Source organism: Zootoca vivipara, chromosome 3 (assembly GCF_963506605.1).
Source record: "Zootoca vivipara chromosome 3, rZooViv1.1, whole genome shotgun sequence".
Taxonomy (NCBI): domain Eukaryota; kingdom Metazoa; phylum Chordata; class Lepidosauria; order Squamata; family Lacertidae; genus Zootoca; species Zootoca vivipara.
In genome coordinates this window covers 88012133-88034297 of record NC_083278.1, presented here as the reverse complement: position 1 = coordinate 88034297, position 22165 = coordinate 88012133, and the positions used below count along the sequence as shown (strand labels likewise).

The 22165-nt window shown below is 41.0% G+C and overlaps 1 protein-coding gene across 1 annotated transcript in view; it reads right to left on the bottom strand.

Annotated features, from left to right (window-relative positions):
* LCLAT1 (lysocardiolipin acyltransferase 1) overlaps positions 1 to 21744 on the bottom strand; it is an 86613-nt gene extending 64869 nt beyond the window's left edge. Inside the window, exon 1 of the mRNA XM_035111484.2 lies at positions 21524 to 21744. The gene's annotated coding sequence lies outside the window, so the exon portion shown is untranslated. The remainder of the gene's footprint in view (positions 1 to 21523) is intronic.
* Between the last annotated feature and the right edge of the window lie 421 nt (positions 21745 to 22165).

Below are 22165 nucleotides of genomic sequence, written 5' to 3'. Positions count from 1 at the left end.
CTGCTGCTGCCTCATTTTAGTCACCGCTGCCATTAAAGGAGTGAGCGACGCAGGAGTGCAAGCGCAGGTGGCTCCATGTGCTGCCTTGCAAACGGCCCCCTTTTCTCTGGGGGGCGTGGACGTTGACCATGCCTCCTGGGGGGATCCTGGCCACATCATTGCCAGCTAGCCAATCAGGTGGCTGGGGGCGTGGCTGGTGTGCCCCCCCCAGCTTTGATCCTGGGTACGCCCATGTAGCTGCTTAAACTAATCCTTTAATTCCTTAATGTCAACTTAACTTTTATCACATGCTTAAAGTTTCACTTCAAACTTTTTGCAAATCTTCTCTGGGTAGGTTTCTATATACAAAAGATATGCATACCGGTAATCTCAATGTTTCCTGTGACATTAATTTCTTATTCCTAATTTTCACTAGTGCTAGTCTTTGTGATGATCTATTTTCCATTCTTTTAGCTTGAGAATATTCAGATATTTATTTTTACTACTACTATTCATGGAGAAGTATTATTGTGAGTTTGTGGCAAAAATGATTTCTTCCCATATTCTAAAGTTTAGTGGGACTAAATCAAAACCTTTTAATCAAGATCTTGGCCTCTACAGTAAACTAGAATGCAAGCATGAAGAATTGCATCACATGAAAGACATGAAACAATATGAAATTTATTTCTATCTTCTGGTTAAAAATAAGTGTCTTAACTGTTTCTAAAATTAAGAAATGTCCAAGCAGCTGCACAGAAGCCAAAATCTGACCTCTACCTTCAAGTGCCATTTTCAGCTTCTGAAAAATCTTCAGAACCATCGATCCAATTTAGAAGCCTAATTTCAAATCAGCTGCAATCCCCACCTCCACCCTCCCCCCCCAAAAAACCTCAGGCCTCACCATCATCAAAGGAATACAAATACTGTACACACCTTTCTCCACTAAGTATCTAAAAAACTGAAATAATCATTAGGCAGCTTTCTTTATACTTTGCTATGTTATCTCTCAATCCACTCCCCTCAGCAGATGCTGAAGTTTTTTTTACCCTTCTGGGCTTCTCTGGATATCAAGAACTAAACCGGCATCTAAACGAACGAACAAAGGAGTCTTGTGATATCTTAAAAGAGTAACAAGATTTATTTTGGCATAAATTTATGTTCACTTAATCCCATGATCTTTTCTGAGGTTTATGAACTTTGTGAACATGACAAATCAGTTCTGAAACTTAGGACAAATACTGTTTTCATATAGTTAATTGCCTTATTATGCAAGACAATGAAAGATGTGAGACACATCCTGAATTGAACATTTGGGGTAAAAATTATGCTAGTGACATGGAATATAGTTTATATTTTCTGACAATCGTGTTACACTAATTCTTTGTTTTACTTATCTTCATCCACGTACAGTCATTTCACTACCAGTTTGCTGATCTGTTGGTCTCAACTTATACAGTACCGGTATCTATTCGGGCATAGACCGTTATTCCTTTTTTTTGCCTTCATCACTTCCCATCACAATCCCAGCAGGATTTGGGCAGAATTCTCTCCCCCTTCCATTCAAGTTCTTCAAATATTAAATTGTGGTGACAAAAAGGGAATGGGTCACTGGATTTATATCGGGGTAGGCAACCTAAGGCCTGGGGGCCAGATGCGGCCCAATCGCCTTCTCAATCCGGCCTGCGGACGGTCTGGGAATCACATGTTTCTACATGGGTAGAATGTGTCCTTTTATTTAAAATGCATCTCCGGGTTATTTGTGGGGCATAGGAATTTGTTCGTTTCCCCCCCCCCTTCAAAATATAGTTCGGCTCACAAGGTCTGAGGGATGGTGGACCAGCCCACGGCTGAAAAAGGTTGCTGACCCCTGATTTATATCATTCGTACAGAAGTGATGCACGTACTGCTAGATTTAGAATGTGAGTCTGATTTGTAATCTTGGTTTGGAGGGATAGTCACACACAGTTTTGCCAGTTTGGATGTCATGGCAAACAACAGTTTGAGGAAATCAGGAAGTGTTTTATTAAGACACATGTAAGAAGGAAGGAGCATCTTGATTTCTGGAAGAAAAAAAACAAATATGACCTTAAAGCACCCTTGGTACATACTTCCAACACCCCCAGGCAGTAGCTTAACATTGATTTTTATGCTGTTAAGCTGGTTCTTGCCTTGTTTTATATATTATGTTGGACAGATTTGACAGATGTTTTAGTGGGTTGTTGTTGTTTTAGGATTATGTCCTTTCATTTGTGTTTCTATTAAAAACATTGTTAACTACTTCAGAGAGTTTCCCCCCCAAAATATAAGAAAATATTAATTATATTCTCAAATACCAAGGACAGATCAAGAAGGTCATAAGTTTTTTTGTAGGGAACCTGATTTTTCCAGTGTCAAAATGCCCACATTGAAAGGGAAGGAAATCACAGAAAGACAATGAATGGCTCAATATTCCCTCCCTCTTCTCATTTGACCTTAGTGAACTCAGTGTTAAACCAAAAAGCCATATTGAGAACACCAGGTAAGTTATTTGGAAATGGCTGTAAAAGGGGTGTCAAACAGTGAAGCAGCTGCTCCATAAATAGAGTGATGGAAAGAAGCCTCATTTTTATTCTCAGCTGTATTTCTATTCATGAAATCTAACACAATCTGGACTTGAGCAGCAGGAGCAAGAATTGTCCAGAGAGGAATAACTAATCAACCACAGCTTGTAGCTTTCCCATCAAAACTGTTCCTGTTTGTTAATTACTCGTGTGTGTGTGTGTGTGTGTGTGTGAACAATTCCATGTAACTGCTTCACAGCTTTCTAGACACAAACCTGTTCAACTTATTCTTTACATTTCTACCATCTCATGGTGCTCATTTCAACAGCAATAAATGCAATAGCTCTTTGGTCAAAAAAGAGCAACTATACTACCTCCCAAGGGATTCAGTTTTGTTTTGTTTTTGTTTTTAATTATGTTGGGATAGTCACAACCACAAACATCTGTAATGGAATGCAAGGTTTATTTGTAAAATTTCCACTGATAATTTTACAAAGAAGAAATGGATTGCGTCCTCTATTTTGAGAGGGCCTTTTTAAACATTTCATGCTTCCACGCATGATAGGAGCTCCAAACTTTAAGCACCAAACGTGTTTGGCACATAAGACACCAGTGTTACCTTGGCCTTTTCCACAGCAAAATTTATGAATCACAGAAAGCACACAGATGCTGGCATTATCAGGGTTCCAGAATTTGCACATGGGCCTCAGGTGCCTTACATGCTTTGCTTGGGAAACACTAGTGTAACACTAGTTTACATGCAGCAATCATATTTGCTATGAAAAGAACGCAGCTCCTTTTTAAACAGACACAAGAAACCTTTTTATGCTTTCTAGCAATTTTGTTTCCAAATGCAACAATTTGAGAAGTTTACTTTTAAAAAAATAAGATTTGGGGAGGGGGGTGTTAAAAAAACAAAACCCTCAGCCATAGTTACTGATTCTGTCTTCTTCTTCTTTTAATGTCTGTTTCCTTCAGTAAAGGTAAAGCTAAAGGGACCCCTGACCATTAGGTCCAGTCGTGACCGACTCTGGGGTTGCGGTGCTCATCTCGCGTTATTGGCCGAGGGAGCCGGCATACAGCTTCCGGGTCATGTAGCCAGCATGACAAAGCCGCTTCTGGCGAACCAGAGCAGCACACAGAAATGCCGTTTACCTTCCCGCTGTAGCAGTACCTATTTATCTACTTGCACTTTGATGTGCTTTCGAACTGCTAGGTTGGCAGGAGCTGGGACCGAGCAACGGGAGCTCACCCCGTCACAGGGATTTGAACCGCCAACCTTCTGATTGGCAAGCCCTTGGCTCAGTGGTTTAATCCACAGCGCCACCTGCGCCCCAGGTTTCCTTCAGTGGTTCCCATCAATTCCAGTACTTAGCTCATCTCCTGTTTTATAAATGCATATTAAATGTACTTAAATGTTTGCTCCACAGGTTGCATCCTGGCAACCCTGGTTAGTAGGATGTTATTTTTAAACTATATGGGTATGGTTTTGATCTCTTCACAGCTTAAATTGAAAACAATATCAATGTCTATTTCTGCGGCATTAAAAATCAAATCACTTCATATCTCCCTGTCAGCTCTGTCTGTAATGATCTTGGAGAGAAAAACAACAGGGATAAACTGAAGTGCCAATTCATTGTGAAAAGTATCTTGTATTTTTAAAACATTCCATAAAGAGTGGGTTAAGAATCAATTAAAAACCACCATTAAAAACCAGCAACTTTGGAGTGAAGAAAAAAATAAGCAATGAAGTGTATATAAGTATACAGTCTTCTTAAATGGGGTGTGGATAAGGTTTTGTCCTTAACTGGTGTTTAAAATAACCATATTTTTAATTGAACCATCTTTTTAGCTCAATCCTCAATTAGAGATTTGGCATTTTCCTCAATAAAATGTTGAACCAGCAGGTCACTAACATCTTCTATTTCACGAGCATTGCATTTGTGACATCACTTGTTCCACTTTCAGGAAAAAGTGCATTTATTTAATTTTGGAGAATTTGGAATGTCCAATGCCTAGGAAAAACAATGACCTCAGCTCAAAGGCACCTGCAAGAGCTGGGAAAGCTAGCTCATCAAACTTAACTAGGGATTTTTGAGGACTATTACAGCTCCTGCCAACCTAGCAGTTCGAAAGCACGTCAAAATGCAAGTAGATAAATAGGAACCGCTACAGCGGGAAGGTAAACAGCGTTTCCATGTGCTGCTCTGGTTTGCCAGAAGCGGCTTTGTCATGCTGGCCACATGACCTGGAAGCTATACGCCGGCTCCCTCGGCCAATAATGCGAGATGAGCGCGCAACCCCAGAGTCGGTCACGACTGGACCTAATGGTCAGGGGTCCCTTTACCTTTACCTTACCTCCTATTTACATTTACAAGAACTTGGCATAATGGAAAGAAGTCATCATATAGCTACAGCCACTTGTACAGGAAGATCACAAAATTTTGTAAAAGCTGCTCCCCTCAGTAGAGAGCTTAATATACTTAAATGTTCATATGAGAGCCAAATGGCACATTAAACAGCATTAAACAGGATTCTACCACTTCAGATTATAGGGAATGGAGTATTTTTGGCTGCTCCATCCCCTGGTGAACTCCAATTACTTCTAAGAGAAAGAGTGTGTCTTTAGCATCTCTAAATATTTCCTTTAAAAAATGGGCAAAACAGTTATTCAACAGTACAGAAAATGGACCAAGAAGAAATTGTTTTAAAACTATGAAAAGGTAAAGTGAGATTAGACATCAGAAAAGAAAACCTCCTAATGGTAAGTGGAAAACACTGGTGATGGAAAACATTTGCCTGAGTGTGTAGTATCTTATTTCCTTGACAATTCCTTGAAATGCCAGACAGATGTCAGTCACAGATAACTGTGTACAGGTAAAACATACCCGTCGGCCTAATCTCAAAAGCTGTTGTTGCCACCACAGGAAATTGGAAGGGAACAGTTCCAATATGGGATGAGTGTGAGAGGGAGAAAGTCTAAGAAACCCTCTCATTCTAGGAGCATCAGGCAAGGTTGGGGAAAGAAGTGCTCAGGGGCACTTCTGGTATTAGCTGGAAAGGAAAATAAACTTTGCTTCCAGAAGCCAACAGGTACAGAGGGCGGCTTGGTTACACTTATTTCCTCATTAAAAGGTAAATGTATGAAAGGACCCTTAGTAAACACATTTTGAAGACAGAGAAAAGTTGTTCGGTTTTTACAGAATGGTTGATGGTGGGGGAGGGCAGGAAGGGATTTTTGTTCAGTAAACCCTGGCAATGACTGAGCATACCTTCTTGTCGTTTTGTTATTTTGGTTCATGTTACTGACATTTTTCATTCTGAACAACAAACAGAGGGGAGGAATAACTTGAGGACCATTTCCCAGGCTGCCTGGACTCAGAGGAGTTGAAAGACTGCCTCAGGAGATAAAAGCATAGATGCTGAAACTCCGAAACAACTTATTTTTAACAGAGAGCATGCGTGTAGAGAAGGGAGAAAATGTCAGTAAAAGAAATAAAGGCCGTGCTTTGTCTCCAACCAGTGATGCGTCTAGTTATATGCCTAATATAGGATATAGTTGTTTCACTTCTTCTGACATACACCAAACAGTGAACTAGGAGCGGGATGTAGAATACTTTGCAGGGTTGAAACCAGAACCTTGCTAGTACAGTCTTATGCTGCCCAGGAAACAAAGATGGAGCCTAGCCAGTCCTCTTAGTCCTTTCAGTTACCATCAATGGGCTTTGTACCTCAAAACAAAAGTTGAGCTTAGCTTACAGTGGTGTCCAAACTTTCTTCAAAGAGGGCCAGATTTAATGAAATGAAGGGCCATGAGGGCCGACCAAAGGGCCAACCAAAGTTGTTGAGCTTTTTTTAGGATTGAAGTGGTTGAGGGTTTTTTAGGATTTTACCCCAGGAAATTAACTGCCAACGGACTGGCGGGCCGGATTAGGCCCCCGAAATGGACTTTGGACATGCCTGGCTTAGTAGCTAGCTGGCAGCCTGTGCAGTTATTTCAGCAGTGTAGTGAGGTAACCAAGTTTGCAGATTTCAATGGGATCTAAATGCAACAACTGTAATTTGATTTACATCCAGTCTATTGAGTTTTCACTTGCAACAATGATCTTTATGGAATTTACTCATAGGTTGCCTGCTGTGCTTTTAAACCGTACTATGATACACAGAAGTTCAGGAGCTAAAGCTTTCCCACCATTGACTTTAATGCCAGCTAAAGCTTTGAATGAAAGATGTCTGCATGCTACCTTCATACATTTTGATCATCTAGTGTCCTTTAATTTAACGCAAGACTCTTAGCCTACCAAATGATGATGCATTCCAATCAAATCTGCAACCCAGTTCTGGAAACATTACTTTGAATTCCCATAATGAAAACTTCCTTTAAAATGTTATTGTAATAATTCAACATTGGCTGCAGCTTTCTTGACTGCTTGTATTTCTTTAACAAAACTATCTCAAATGGATTGTGCACAGCATTCTTTCAAGAATTAATTTCCTTTCAGTGTAAGATGTTAAGGCACTAAAAGTGTGCAGGAATTCTAGTCTTGAGGGATACACTAGCTCTAAAATGTTATTTTATAATATCCCACTGACTTTTTTGAAGATATAATGTTGGCTAAAGTTCTATTTGGGGGGAACAGAAAACTATTTCCTGTAGAAGTTCTAGTGTAAAACTGTATGGAACAAACATCTGATGTTATGTATTTTTATTTCAATATAAAACATGACATTTTAAGTACATAATTGTTAATTCTAAAGAATTAAATGCCAGTCATTACTTTAAAGTCATAATTTCCTGACGTCACTATATTCCAAAGAATTATGCAGCTGGAACCGACATAAATAGAACGACACAGTTCAGCCAAACTACAAAGCCTGATTTTTCCTGCCTTTGCTTCCCATATGCTCTTAAATACCTAGTTTGGGGCATCTAGAGGTCTTGTAATAACTTCATGAAGCAGAGTCCCATAAAAGGTCAACTAAGAAGTCAGATCACATTGGTTAAGTATGTGTGCAGGTATGCACTCAATCACACCACACACTCTACAAGCAGAGAAGATGAAATCCTGCACAGGTTTAAGTCCAAATGAAGTCAATACAGTTTACTCCCAGGTAAGTGGGCAAAAGACTGCAGTCTAAGAGTTTGTCCTGCACCTGTGTACATAATCTGCACACCAGGATGTGAATGAACCAGCTCTCATTTTAGCTATTACAGGGGACAATTTGCTCTACTAACGTGAAAAAAGGGTAATTACTACTTTGAAATTCTCCACCTGGTGCTGCATCCATTCATTATGTTGCTCATTGCTTTTTTTTTAAATGTATTTTGAGACATGGAAAATCTTCCATGAAAATAACAGCAGGGAGATTTTTTACCACCTCACCTCGCTGATAAGGAAAAAATGAATAGAAAGGACTGTTCAAGAGCCAGGCATATTTTGCATCAGTTAGGCTACTTTTCCCCTTATGCACCGAAAGCAGAATTCTTTCCTCTGATTTAGAGATGAACTCAGGCTCCTTTGATGTGTTTGAACAGGTAAGACAAGTGGGGTCTGCAACAAAATGTTGCAGCAGAGAGTGCTCCTGTGTTCCAGGCAGTTATAGGCTACTTTTCTCCCCAACCCTAGCTTTCCTTCCCCCCCCCTGTTCCTCCCAGTCAGCATTGTCAATGAGCATGCTGAATGGGGCACTTACGGCTTCGTCTCTTGCCACTAAAAGTGTGCCCGCCCGCCCCCTCATAAAGGGGTTGGGGGGTTGGTACTCTGAGCATGCTAATTCCTTGCTAATACCTCCCCCTTGGGCAGTGACATTTGGAGAGTCAAGTTTTCTATTAGTATATTTGACAGTTATTTAACATTCTACAGTACTGATAAGTACTTGCCATTTTATGAACCATCACAACAAATTGCTAACACGACAAAAACTAATGAATGAGCACACATCCATTTCATTAACAGGTTGATGTCTTCATTCAATCTCATTTCTGCTTTGACCGAAGTTTATATACATTTAATAAGAGTCAACCCTTGGGAAAAAACAAGAATTTGTACTCAGCATAGGTTCTGTGTTGAGCCACCTTGCAGTGTTAAATGAAGGAATGAAACAATTTTCATATGAAAGGGCTCCATGCCTAGCTTGAGTTCCTACTTAAACAGGTATTTTTAAGGTTAAGCTTTGGGACCTGAAACCCAAGATATAACCACTGATGTGGGATAACAAAATTATAAATTGAAATGTCCATTCTGGCATGAAAATGTTGCCAGATATAAACATTGGAAACAGTGGATACTTGTCAAGTTTTCTTTGAAACTTTTATTCGAAGGCAAATAAATCTAAACCTTATGTTCTCAACAGCTCAACACTCTGTTCTCTGAAAATCAAGTTTTTGTGAGAAAGCCATCCTCTTGTCACTTGCAATCATTAGACATATTTTTTTTAGAAACTTATTGCAACTCACAAAGAGTTCTTTCCAAGATAACATAGTGCAAAAACTGAAGTGCTTTTCTAGAGATAGCAAGTTGAAACAGTAGGCCCAATGCCATGAAAAATTCAGCATAGGAACAATTACATCCCCAGGAAAAATAGGATCCTCAGTGAGTGAACAATTACAATTGTGAATGCTGTTTGGAATGTGGTCACCTCACTGCTCCTATTGAAGAATGCCCTTGATGGAACTAGTAGTGCGGCAACTGCCTCCTCATAGGCCTGGTCTATTGCAAGACTTTTAAAAGAAGCTTTATAAATTTTTGTTTATACACAAGGATTCATTTGTAGCTGAATGTACCACTAAAGAACAGCAGCACCTTTTAAGTCCTTTTTAAAAAGCTGTAAATTGCAATCCCCGATAGAAACAAAATGATTTCCTCTACCACTCACAAGTCTCCCCATTCTAGGTGGACAGGAGGACATACTACATTTGGACCACCAAGTGGGAAAAGGTTGATATCTGCATAAGCCACTGAAATATTGTTTCTAGAGCTGCACAGTATCGAAAATTCATGTACGGACATCCTTCGACTTACACGCGATCGACACGTGTGTGACCACATAAACGTGCAGCAGTGGGAAATCAATCTAACAATTTATATCAATTCAAAGCTGGAGGCAGTGGAAGACAGGAGTGCCTGGCGTGCTCTGGTCCATAGGGTCACGAAGAGTCGGACACGACTAAACGACTAAACAACAACAAAAGCTGGAAATGATAGGAGAGAGCTGGAAAGTCCTCATAGCTTGCAAGGAGATCCTCCCCAGAGCCCAAATATGTTTTAAAGGCTTTTTTTTTAAGGAAGGAAGGACCTATGGGATCTAAAATGGCGTGAGGGAGCTCTCACTGCTGCCCTGCTGTCGTCTGCCCCTCTCAACAGCTGTCTGGCAGGAAGCTGTACTGCCACAGGCTTCAGACATATTGTTCTCTGCCCTTTCTGGCAATCTGTAGGCAAAGGTACAGTATGGGTTGGTTTTTGTTATTAAGAGTTCCAAATAGCTCTGAACTTTTTTGTTGTAAAAGAAGAAATCACCCTATTTCCCCGCTCTCATAAGTCTCCCCACTCACGTGCATTTCACTTACTGTATGTGGAAATGTTCTCAAAGCTACCAACACGAGTTTGACCAAACTAGGGGACACAGTGGAAAACAGGAGTGCCTGGCATGCTCTGGTCAATGGGGTCACAAAGTCGGACACAACTAAACGACTAAACAACAACAACATGTGCACATGGGCCCAGAACGTAACCCACACATAAGTGGGGAGTCACCTGTATTTGAAATCTTTCAAGTATATTAACACTGCATCTGCTTCATTTCTTTTACTTTTAGGCAACGGATACACAAATATTTACCAGCTTAATAGCAGTAAGAGGGAGACCTCAAGACAGCTTCTCATTTTCTGTACTCAAGAAGGCAAACAGATGATCGCCAAACAAACCCAATGTATCTCTTGACATTTCAAAGGGGAGAGTAGTGAAGTCTAGTGCAATTTTAAATGAGCAACTATATGGCATGATGAAGTCTGGTTGAGTTACCGAGAAGAGAGAATACCAAACTTCTTTATTCTCAGCAAGAAGAGAGGAAAATAGAAAGAAATACTTGCTACAACACAGGTAGGTAGCCGTGTTGGTCTGACGCAGTCAAAATAAAAATAAAAATCCTTCCAGTAGCACCTTAGAGACCAACTAAGTTTGTCATAGGGCTTCCGTGTGCATGCAGAAGTGTGCATGCACACGAAAGCTCATACCTATGACAAACTTAGTTGGTCTCTAAGGTGCTACTGGAAGGATTTTTTATTTTTATTTTGCTACAACACCACATTTTTTAAAATGCCTCTGCAACCTGCCAGTGCTCTCAACCACTAGAGCACAGATCTCCCTCTCATTCACTTTTTTTTTAAAAAAATGATACATAGTATTGTAAATGGCAGTCTTCCTGCAACATGTTTATTGCAGCATGAGAGAGCAACTGCTTTCCTGTCCACCCGTCCTGCATAAGGCAGATATTTCTCTGATATTTTAGTAAATTCCAGTGCTGCAGCAGGCAAGTGAGCAGAGCATGTAGTAGGAGAGGTAATCTTTTAAAGAAAGGAACTGGAGAACATTGAATAATAGAAGCTCTGCAAGCTTAGGAGTTTCCCCTCCACTTTTACAATCTAATTTTTGTAAGCAAGCGTTTACAAAGAGGCAAGTTAAGGGCCAACTCCATAACTTTTCCACATTTGGAGGTTTTATACCAAAAAATGTAAGATGTTGTATACTTTTGAGCTTTTATTAGATTTATTGCAAAAAATGAAAAAGGCAAAACTGCCAAGTTACAAAATTAATGACAGCTTAAAAAATTGGGGATGGAGATGAAATCCACTCAGAAAATAGTCTTCTCTCCTCTCCCCCCCCCCCACCTCCAGCTCCCTAAACGCTTCCAAAATGTGTTCCAGAGGATTGAAGAGCTGTCTGGAAGAAATTTTGGGGCATGTAGGGGAAAGAAAGGAAGAAGCAGTCGGACTGCACAAGCAAGAAGTCCATTCTGCTCGCAGATGGACTCTACTGGAGATCACCCAAGAATTTCAGTTGTTCATTGACCAAGATAAAGCCCTGAAACAGCACTGGCTATTCAAAAAAGAAAGAAAGAAAGAAAGAAAGAAAGAAAGAAAGAAAGAAAGAAAGAAAGAAAGAAAGAAAGAAAGAAAGGAAGGAAGAAAGGAAGGAAGGAAGGAAGGAAAGGGGATAGGCTACCAAGGCCAACCACAATTTTCTGAAACCCTGTTTTTAAGTGCTTGTTAAACTATGAATTTCAATACAATCTGAAGATTCAATTAAACATACCATTCCAGGATTACGACAGTATTTTATTTCAGAAATGCATTCGGGAAGGGTCATAACAGGGTAGAATGCTTTGCATACAGTAGGTTCCATTTCCAATCCCTGACTTCTCCAAGAAAGCTTGGGAAAGATTCTTGCCTGCAAACCCTGGAGAGTTGCTGCCAGTCAGTGCAGACAGTGCTGAGTTAGAGGACTAAATAATCTGACTTGGCATGAGGCCGCTTCCTATGGTCATATTACATATGTTACATATATTTTGCATTTTAAGTGTTTAGCTGAAGCACTTCATATTTCAAACTAGAGCTTAATGCAGTATTTTGTACTTTTTATTTGAATCAGTCAAAGGCATACTGTTTTGCCAAGATGTGGTTGTTTCCATAATATCAAGATATTCATCTGAAATTCCAGAGCTCATTACTAGCTGAACAAAGCCCTTACCACATAGTAACATATGCAAAATGGACTGGAACATATTCCCAAACAAGTGCCAGAACCAGTGTTACAGGAATCAAGCAGTGGTGCCAATCCCAAGCATAAGACTGAACAATCCTGTGACCACCAAGGGCTAGGTCTAGATTCATGCATGACCTAAAGGAGATCTGTGTTTAAGCTATTCACAGGCTAGCTTTGGGTGTTGGGTCAATACAACAATAGATGCAAATCATTTTTTGTTTGTTTTCTACAGTCAACACTATGTACTGACGAATGATTCCATGGCATGAGCAAAGCTTTAAAAGCATTTAATGCGATCTGGGAGCCATACCAATTTTCTGTTGCCAATCCAGTGGTTCTCAATCTTTTTTCTTCTGGGTCACACTTTCAGAATAAAAATTTGCTTGTGCCATACCAACTTTTAATCAACAAGAAACACATTGGAAAACAAAAAGAAACAATTCCTAGCGCTACTTGATTTATAACATAGAACATAACTACTTTATCATATATATACACACACATACATACACATACACACATACACACACACACACACACACACAAACTCAATAAGATTTGTGAACTTGCTTTTGCTGGGTTATCATTTATATTAAGTCTAACTAGAGACAAACAACTCAAATCTCATCAACACAAAGAAGCCTTGCTCTTGCTCTCATTTTGAAAAGCTATCTATCCATATTCTGCAGATACTTTTATTTTGATACTATATTACACTGAAATGCTTAAATGTTTCTTTGATTGCTCTTGAATCCTACTGCCACACTTGCCATCCCTTGCTGCCACACCAGTGTGGCACAACACACCCTTTGAAAACCACTGTGCTAATCAATAGCCCCATGGAGCTGCTTTGAAGATTAAGGGTATGCAGCTCTATCAGAGAGCATTTAACCTTTCTCCAATGCAAATGCCCCTCCAAATATGCCATTAGCTTTGGGGAGAATTGGGAAGAGCACACAGAGCTGCTAAACAGCAATGCAAAAGCCATGGGAGACCCTAAGAATGAATATGTTACATCATGTTCGGATTGTCCTTCAATAAATTTGAAAAGTACAATAAGATCAAACTCAACAAAAATGAACGTAAAGCGTTCATGTGGAAGAACTTCCACAAGTACACAATTTGCTTTGTAAAACACCAAACAGTGGGTAGCTATGCTTTCAAATAAGGAAGTTGGAGCCTCCAGAATGCCCACAGCATCTGTTACTCCACAGTACATTCTATTTTGGTTCCAATCTTTCATTTATTTTTATGATTTGAAGTGTGTTGCTTGCAGCTGGACTTCTGTGGTGGCTTCTAAATGTTTTACACTTTGTTTGTGTAGTACATGCTTTCAAACAGGACTTTAAACCACTTTTTCAATTATGGCTTTTCCCAAGAATGTAGATGGCTTACAGTGAGGGGGGAAAGTATTTGATCCCGGGCTAAATTTGCCCGTTTGCCATCTGATGAAGAAATGACCAGTCCACAATTTTAATGGTAGGTTTATTGTAGCTTCTAGAGCAGGCATCCCCAAACTGCGGCCCTCCAGATGTTTTGGCCTACAACTCCCATGATCCCTAGCTAAGAGGACCAGTGGTCGGGGCAGATGGGAATTGTAGTCCAAAACATCTGGAGGGCCGAAGTTTGGGGATGCCTGTTCTAGAGACAGAATAACAACAGGAAAACCCCTAGAAACCCAGAAGACAAAAGAGATTTTGAATAAACATCAGGAAGATCTGTTTGACAGTGGAAGGGATTCTCTCAGAAGGTAGTGGACTCTCCTTTATTAGAAGTTTTTAAGCAGAGGTTGCATGGCTATCTGTCATGGATGCTTTAGTTGAGATTCCTGCATTGCAGAGGGTTCACTAGATGATTATTGGGGGCCCTTCCAACTCTACAATTCTACGATTCTATTATCAGTGTATCTTTTGGGTATGCTGCTTTTCATTAGTAAACTAATTTTCAAACATTCAAAATGAAAAATTCAAGAATGTACCAAATTGCAAACAAAACCCACACCCTAAAAATGAAACAAATTATTGGCATTTAAGGCACCATGCAAAAAACATTTTCCATGCACATATCATATTTCACAGTCATTTATTTTCCATAATCACATTATATTCAACAAGGTCAGGAACTCCTCAGATAGGTGCACAGTGCAAAATTCAGGAGACCAGAAGGAAATACGTTTCAATGGAAAATAGGATTCAAGATCCGGACATAATGTGTGGGAGGGAAGCCATAGCCCTGAAAGGCATGTTACTTTATTTGTTCAGTGTATTTATATTTATCAACTGAGCATTTTGTTACAGTGAATGGACTGGAACTATTCTTGCCCTTCACAAACAAAGGGTTCTTTCCATTCACAGAGTGAAGTAGGATCCAGTGAAGGCTTCCCACTGGGGGGAGTGGGTTGGCAATTTTAGTCAATTCCTCTCCCCCCCCCTCCGCAGCCCCCAGCACCACGCCCCATGCTGCATGAGAGTCCTTCAATCCCACAGAGCAGCCCTGCAGGGCAAAGGAGAAACTGGTGAAAACTTCTGGGCTGCCCCTTTCCTGCAGTACAATCTGAACACCATCAGGAGCAACTCTGGATCTAGCCCAATATATGCATGAACACATTGCAAATACCCACATACACCAAAATCCAAACAACTAATTATCTCTATGCAAGGGGTCTGTTGGATTTTTCCCTGTTAACAGCCAATTGCACAGCACAAAATGCTATAGAAATCTATATGGGGGTTGGTATTTGAGAAGAAAAAACATTAAGCTCCCTTGGGTCCAACAAAGCTCTCTGGATTGTGCCTACTGTTTTGGACGATTTTCTTGCACGTCTTCCCCAAATTCCTACCTTCAGTTTATTATTGCAGAGCATTTACTATTTTCCAGGGAGCATTTACTATTTTCTCTTAGCCTAACCCACCTCACAGGGTTGTTATGAGGATGAAGTGGGGAGGAGAAAGATGGGTACCACCTTGAGATCCTTTGAAGATCAAGGTTGTATATATAGTGGAACCTCTACTCATGACGACAATCCGTTCCGGGGGCCTGTCCTTATGGCGAAACGGGTCGCTGGGATAGGTGCCATTGTGCACAGGCACAGGTTGCGATTGCCTGCGTCTGCGCATGTGCGAACACCGATTGCCACTTCTGCGCAGGCGCGAACGGTGGCAAACCCACCGCTTACGTCCGGGTTTGCCATGGTTGCAACTTGGAACATCAGCAAGTGGAGGCAGTTGTAAGTAGAGGTTCTACTGTAAATGTAATGAATAAATGAATGAATTATTCCAATGCTATTTTTCTAGAAAAAGAGGTGTTGGAACTCACCACGAATGCCTCCCTTGTTCTCTTAGAATGGCAATGGCACCCACCTAACAGGTGCTGGAATTGAATTCCGACAATTTCCGGCTGAAAAAAAAGCCCTGAATAAAACCTCTCCAAACATGAGAACCGTCCACCCACAGTGTTTCTGTATCTTTGGGATTGAGTTTCTTTACTGCTTTCTTCCACACATGGAGATGTGCAAGATTCTGTTGGCAGTGCATGTTCCTGAAACTCATCTGAACATGTTTAAAAAAAGTTTTCCTACAAATTTACATCTATTTATAAAATGAATGGAAAATGTCACCACAGAAACGGTCTACTTTAGAAAAACAAGTACATGTCTTCCAAAATGCTGCCCTCCATTTAGATGCCTGATTCTTCAAACACTGTAATTATGAGAAACCAAAATTGATTTCTAAATACTTCAAGATGAAACTGGCACTGATATGCAATTATCTTTTTCAGCTCTACATTGCTTGTACATAGAATGGATCCTTTCCGTGAATTATTTTAGACTGCAATTCTTGACTGATATAAATATCCTACAGAAATCATCCCAAGATATAAGCATCTAAGTGGAATGAATAATCTAACAAGCTTTACACATATATAACACTGGTGCTGAAAAATCTACACTGGCTGTCTGTTAGCTACCAAGGCAAATTCAAGGTTTGGTTGTTGACATTTAAAGTCTTAACCAGTGGCAAACTTTGGAGTCTCAAATTTCAGTGGCGCCCTGTGTGATGCCAAAATTGGGGGGCAGGGCTCCCTCTCACCTTCCATTCTACATCATATTTGCAGCGCCCCCAAGGCTCTGCGCCCAGTGCGACTGAACCAATAGCGCTCCCCTAAATCTGCCTCTGCTTCAACAACTTGAAAACAGATCAGCCAATCAATGCCATGATCAGTCAATTGCCACTTGGTGACAAAGCAGAAGCAAGCCTTCTCAGTGATCACACCCACCCTCAAAATACCCTCCCTCAGGGAATTCTTGAGCCAGGTACCCCTTAAAAACTTTTTTATCCAAGCTCTACTGTACTTGGGAACTTTAATTTTCTTTTCAACACTATTTGTTTTTGTATGTGGTATACAGTTGTGTTAAGTTTTTAATCTCATTTTAACTAGTTTTTGTGTTATGCAATGTTATGTTTTACAATATTATTCCATGTTGTATTTCAATTGGGCTGTATCCAACTAAATTCCATGCAGAGTAGAGCACTGAAATTAATGGACCTAAGTTAGTCTTGTCAATTAATTGCAATGGGTTTACTTCCATTGGGACTAACCCATTTTTATGTAAAGTGCTTAAAATATTATTCTATTAAGTAATATAAAGATGTTAAAACAAACAACTTTCCCAGCTCATCTGCCATGTGCAAGAGGAGAAGTGAAAGCTTTCCTTTTTAATTAAGATCAAACCACAGTTCCATGTCATGTACAAATGCAGAGGACAAACCAGGATCTCAAGCCAGTTTTTGTTGTTTTCTTAGGTTGTTTGCAATGGGAACTGTGGTTGGTTCTAAAGCAGCAGTGGCTAATCTTAGGCCCCAACTTGCCTCATCCCTAAACACCAGCCATGTGGGTTGGGGCTGATAGGAGTTGAGTCCAACATCTGGAGGGTCACAGGTTAGCCACCAGTGTTCTAAAGTGAACGCAGATTTAACTTCTCATACGTGTGAAGAAGATGGAAGCACCATGTGTCCATGTATTGCCATCACTCACTGTCATTCATTTAAGTCAAAGAGTACCGGTAATAGGTTTATACCAATCTAAAGATGTGCATTTAAGTCCAGTTTAAGCAACATATGCAACTCCATACTAGGTTACAACCTGTATCTTTTGGACTTCTCAAACCATACACACTAAACCCTACAAACAAGTTAGTACTATTTTTCTAGGTATGAATCACATGATTACAACATGCAATATAACATCCGTAACAGAGGAATTCGAGAGTAATCGGAAAAGACACAAAACTATAAATGCACTCATCCCATAACTACATCTACATTACCGCCTTACCTTAATACAGTGGCCCCTCCGAATATGAATTTACTTCGTTCCAGGGGTCTGTGCGCACCCCAAAAATTTCATAAGAAGAGGCACCACTTCTGCGCACACACGCGGTGCATTAGAGCGCTTCTGCACACGCAGAGCGCTTCTGAGCATGCGCATGTGGCAAAAATACGTTACCCAAATGTAACATAACCCGAGGGTCCACTGTATGTTAGCAGCAACACTTTGAAAACAATGCTAAAAAACAGTTACAATGAAGCAATGTGAAACAGCTGTTTTAAACAGCAACAGACAGCTATAATAAACCCAACTGAAAAGCTTGACAAGAAAAAGACAAGATTGAGACACGCATATTTTGGGGAAATACATAACTCAGATAGGAAATCTTATTTGAAACACCATTCCCCTAAGAAAGAACGTGTGCTTAGATCCTTAAATACTATAATCAGAGCTGAAAGAAACAAACCTAGACGCCTGGTCTCTCAAGCTTCTAAAACTGATGCTTTGTATCAAGGTCATGTTTTTTTTGTATACAGGTCTCTGTTGCAAACCTCAATGCATCTATGTAGTTTAAAAGGATTAGGTAGCAAGTGGAAGTTCATACCAAGCTAGATGGACAAATGAGGTAGTTTAATTTTCCCTCATCACTCCTGTACAAAATTGATACCTTAAGATGTGGTGCAGACATCTAGGTATTTAAAGTCTCATCAGTTGGTGCAGACCTAGTCCACAAGGATGTAGAAGACCACAAGGGTACCCACAAATCCACAAGCGCTAGAAGTCCAAAGGCAAATGGGGCTTGCCATGACCTGTACCAACTTCTACATGTCAATGAGGGCATCATTGGGAGGGTGACCATTGTTAATCCAATACTCCCAAGCCCAATTTCTGGGGTAGCCATGATGAACTATGATCGATGGAAGCAGTGGAAAAGTAAATTTGTGTGTACAGTGGTACCTCGGTTTATGAACACAATTGGTTCCGGAAGTCTGTTCATAAACTGAAGCGTTCATAAACTGAAGCGAACTTTCCCATTGAAAGTAATGGAAAGTGGATTAATCTGTTCCAGACGGTCCACGGGGTACTTAAACTGAAGTGTTCATAAACTGAAGCGAACTTTCCCATTGAAAGTAATGGAAAGTGGATTAATCCGTTCCAGATGGGTCCGCGGAGTACTTAAACTGAAGCGTTCATAAACTGAAGCATGGGCGTAATTGGTTGGGGAAGTCTGTTCATAAACTGAAGCGTTCATAAACTGAAGCGAACTTTCCCATTGAAAGTAATGGAAAAGGAATTAATCCGTTCCAGATGGGTCCGCGGTGTTCATAAACCGAAAATTCATAAACCGAGGTGTTCATAAACCGAGGTTCCAAAGGTAAAGGGTAAAGGGACCCCTGACCATTAGGTCCAGTCGTGACCGACTCTGGGGTTGCGCGCTCATCTCGCATTAATGGCCGAGGGAGCCGGCGTACAGCTTCCAGGTCATGTGGCCAGCATGACAAAGCCACTTCTGGCGAACCAGAGCAGCACACGGAAACGCCGTTTACCTTCCCGCTGTAGCGGTTTCTATTTATCTACTTGCATTTTGACGTGCTTTCGAACAGCTAGGTTGGCAGGAGCTGGGACCGAGCAACGGGAGCTCACCCCATTGCAGGGATTCGAACCGCTGACCTTCTGATCGGCAAGCCCTAGGCTCTGTGGTTTAACCCACAGCGCCACCTGGGTCCTCTCCCAAAGTAAAAACAAAACAAAAACTGCCTTTGGACGAGACCTTGACACATGGACTGCTAATGAACAAAGAAGAGAAGCATAGTTGAGTTAGTAAGAATGTCTTGTTAACCAATAGACAGACTTTGGATCTTGGGCAGAATGTGAAGACATACTAATAAGCCTAAGGCAATATGCAGAAGTGGTTTGTTTATAATCTAATGTTGAAATGGAATAGCAAAAGTAACAAACTGGTATTCCTCTGACAGCTCAGATCCAGCCTGTGAAGTGGCCTGCCAGCTTTATCTCATGATCTCAGTACTGTGATGCATCAGAATCAAGATATAAAATAGGGACCACCCACTTGCTGGCACACAAACTCTCAAGCACCACCTTTGCCAACCTGGTGCCCTATAGATGTTTTCAAGTAAAATTCACATCAGGCATAGCATCTGGGATGGGCTGTAGTACAGCACACCTGGAGGGCACCAGATTAGCAAAGGCTTTTCCAGCAAAACAAGATCAAGGTAAGAACATTCCATGCCACTGGATATGAATCTAGCAAGTTTTAGATAATGATATGGAACACATTAATAATGACAATACATAGTTGCTTTATGCACTCTTTCAATTGAATCACAATCAGATTTTGAATTAGACAAATTTTAAACAAGTTTAACAAGTTAAAAGTGAGAAAGCCAATATTAAGCTCTATTTTGAGTATGTCCTTACAAAAACATTAAATTGTATGTTCAACAGAACAGACTTTACACATTGACAAAATCCTCTCTTTGAAATCATACAAGTTACAACTGACTTTTAGAAGACATCTGAAGACAGCCCTGGATAGGGATGTTTTTAGTGTTTCATGCTTTCCTTTGACACTGTCATCTTATCTGTGCTTAATAAAGATTGGTAGCTAAGGGCATCACAGAAGAAGTGAGCCTAAAGAGAGTAAGTGTAGCCTAATAGCTAGAGTGTTGGACTTAGGACCTGGGGTTTGAACCCCCATTCAACCATGAAGCTCATTTGAGGACCTTGGGTTAGTCAGTCTTGCAGTTTAACATACCACACAGTATGTCAGTAAGTATAAAATGAGGAGGAGAACCATATATCCTATCTTGAACTCTTTGAAGGGAGTGATGGATATACATTAGTATTCAAGACATTAAGCAGGAAAGTTCCTTTTAGCTAATTATATACTGCTACCAACAATTCTAACATACTTGCTCGAGTAAGAACTCAGTAGGACTTATTTCTGAATACACATCTTCTTTATAAGCTGGAACTTAAGGACCTAGAAGAAAAAGCATCCAAAAGTATACACTGATCAGTAAGAGCTTGAGTTTACACAGGTGTACATGGGGGAGCGAGTGCTACTTTAGCACATCAGCAGAAATATACAGCAGAGTTGGAGAACCTGTGGGCCTCCAGGTGTTGTCCCTGACCATCGGAGCAGCCTAGCTGAGGCTGATGGAAATTGGTCCAAAAACTTCTGAAAGACTAGTTTCCTCAGTATCAACAGTCTACTTCATCCAGCAAAAGCAGTGTCATAACTGAGCTAAACATTATTAGTAAGAAAACTGAGGCAGGTGGCAGTTTAATTAAAGAATGCTATAAATGCTATACGTATTATGTATAGCATGAGTCTCAGTGCATACATAATGAGGCACCCCTCCCAATTTTCTTAATAATTAAAGCACACCATTGTAACCTGGAATTGAAAGAGAAGGACTCAAAACTAGCACATATTTTAATCCCACCTATATTCATCGCCCTTCCTCCAAAGATCTCAAGCTGGCATTTCCATTTCACAACCACACTAAGAAACAGACTGGGCTGCAAGAAGACAATTGCGGCCAAGCTACCCCAGGAAGTCATAGCCGGCCAACGGGTTGAATTGGATTTCCCTTCCCATAATCCACCACTATGCCCACACGTCAGCATGCAAGTAAACGTCACTTTCTATAGGTTTGAGGAAAGGAAAACACGTCACACGTGCGCAATACCGAGCTATCAAGAGAGCAAAAGGAAGAGATGGAACCGAAGTAGGAAAATGACGAATGCCGTTTTGTACCGGGGAAGGGGATAAATTTAGAGCACGCATCGGCGCCTCCACCAACCCCACTTCGACCCGCCCCCGTCCGCAGGGTGTGCCGTTGCCCAGCCTAGATCAGCCCTCTCCGCCTCCAGCCGCACTCCGCTCACCTGATGCGCGGACCCAGAAGCGTCAGCTGGAGGAGGAGGAAGAGGAGGCCTCAGCCCTCGCGGCTCCTTCACGACGCTCCGAAGCGTCACCAGCAACGGGCACCTCAGCCCCGGCTCAGGCTGCCGAGGACCCCCATCAGCGGGTCCCAGCCGCTAAGATGCAAATGCAAGTCCCTCGCCGGCGCCATCTTCCTCCCGCCGCCACCTTCGACCTTCGAACTCCCCCCTCGGGTCACTTCCGGTTCGCTGTCGCCTGAGCTTTGGTTGCCAAGGTGATCTCCGCGCTCCCGCGTGGGAAATCGAATTCTCTTAAAGAGATAGCGCCCTTTTTGAGCAACGCCTGCCTTCTGTATAAAAGGACAAGGGACCAACCTTCTTTCTTTTTCCTTCCCTCGCTCAATTTACGACTGAAACTCTAGCCACCCAAGCATGGCACTCTGTTGTTATTATTAAGAACAAGGATTTTTCCCGTGCCGTGAAATTACCTGTTTTAATGTTGTGACTTTATATGCCCTGAAACATATAGGGATGAGAGAGATCAGAGGTGATCCCTGGAGAATGGTGTGAGGGGATGAAGTATGAATGTCTGGAGAAGCTCCAGCACAAAAATAGTTGTTGTTTTAACTGGTGTGTTTTTCTTAA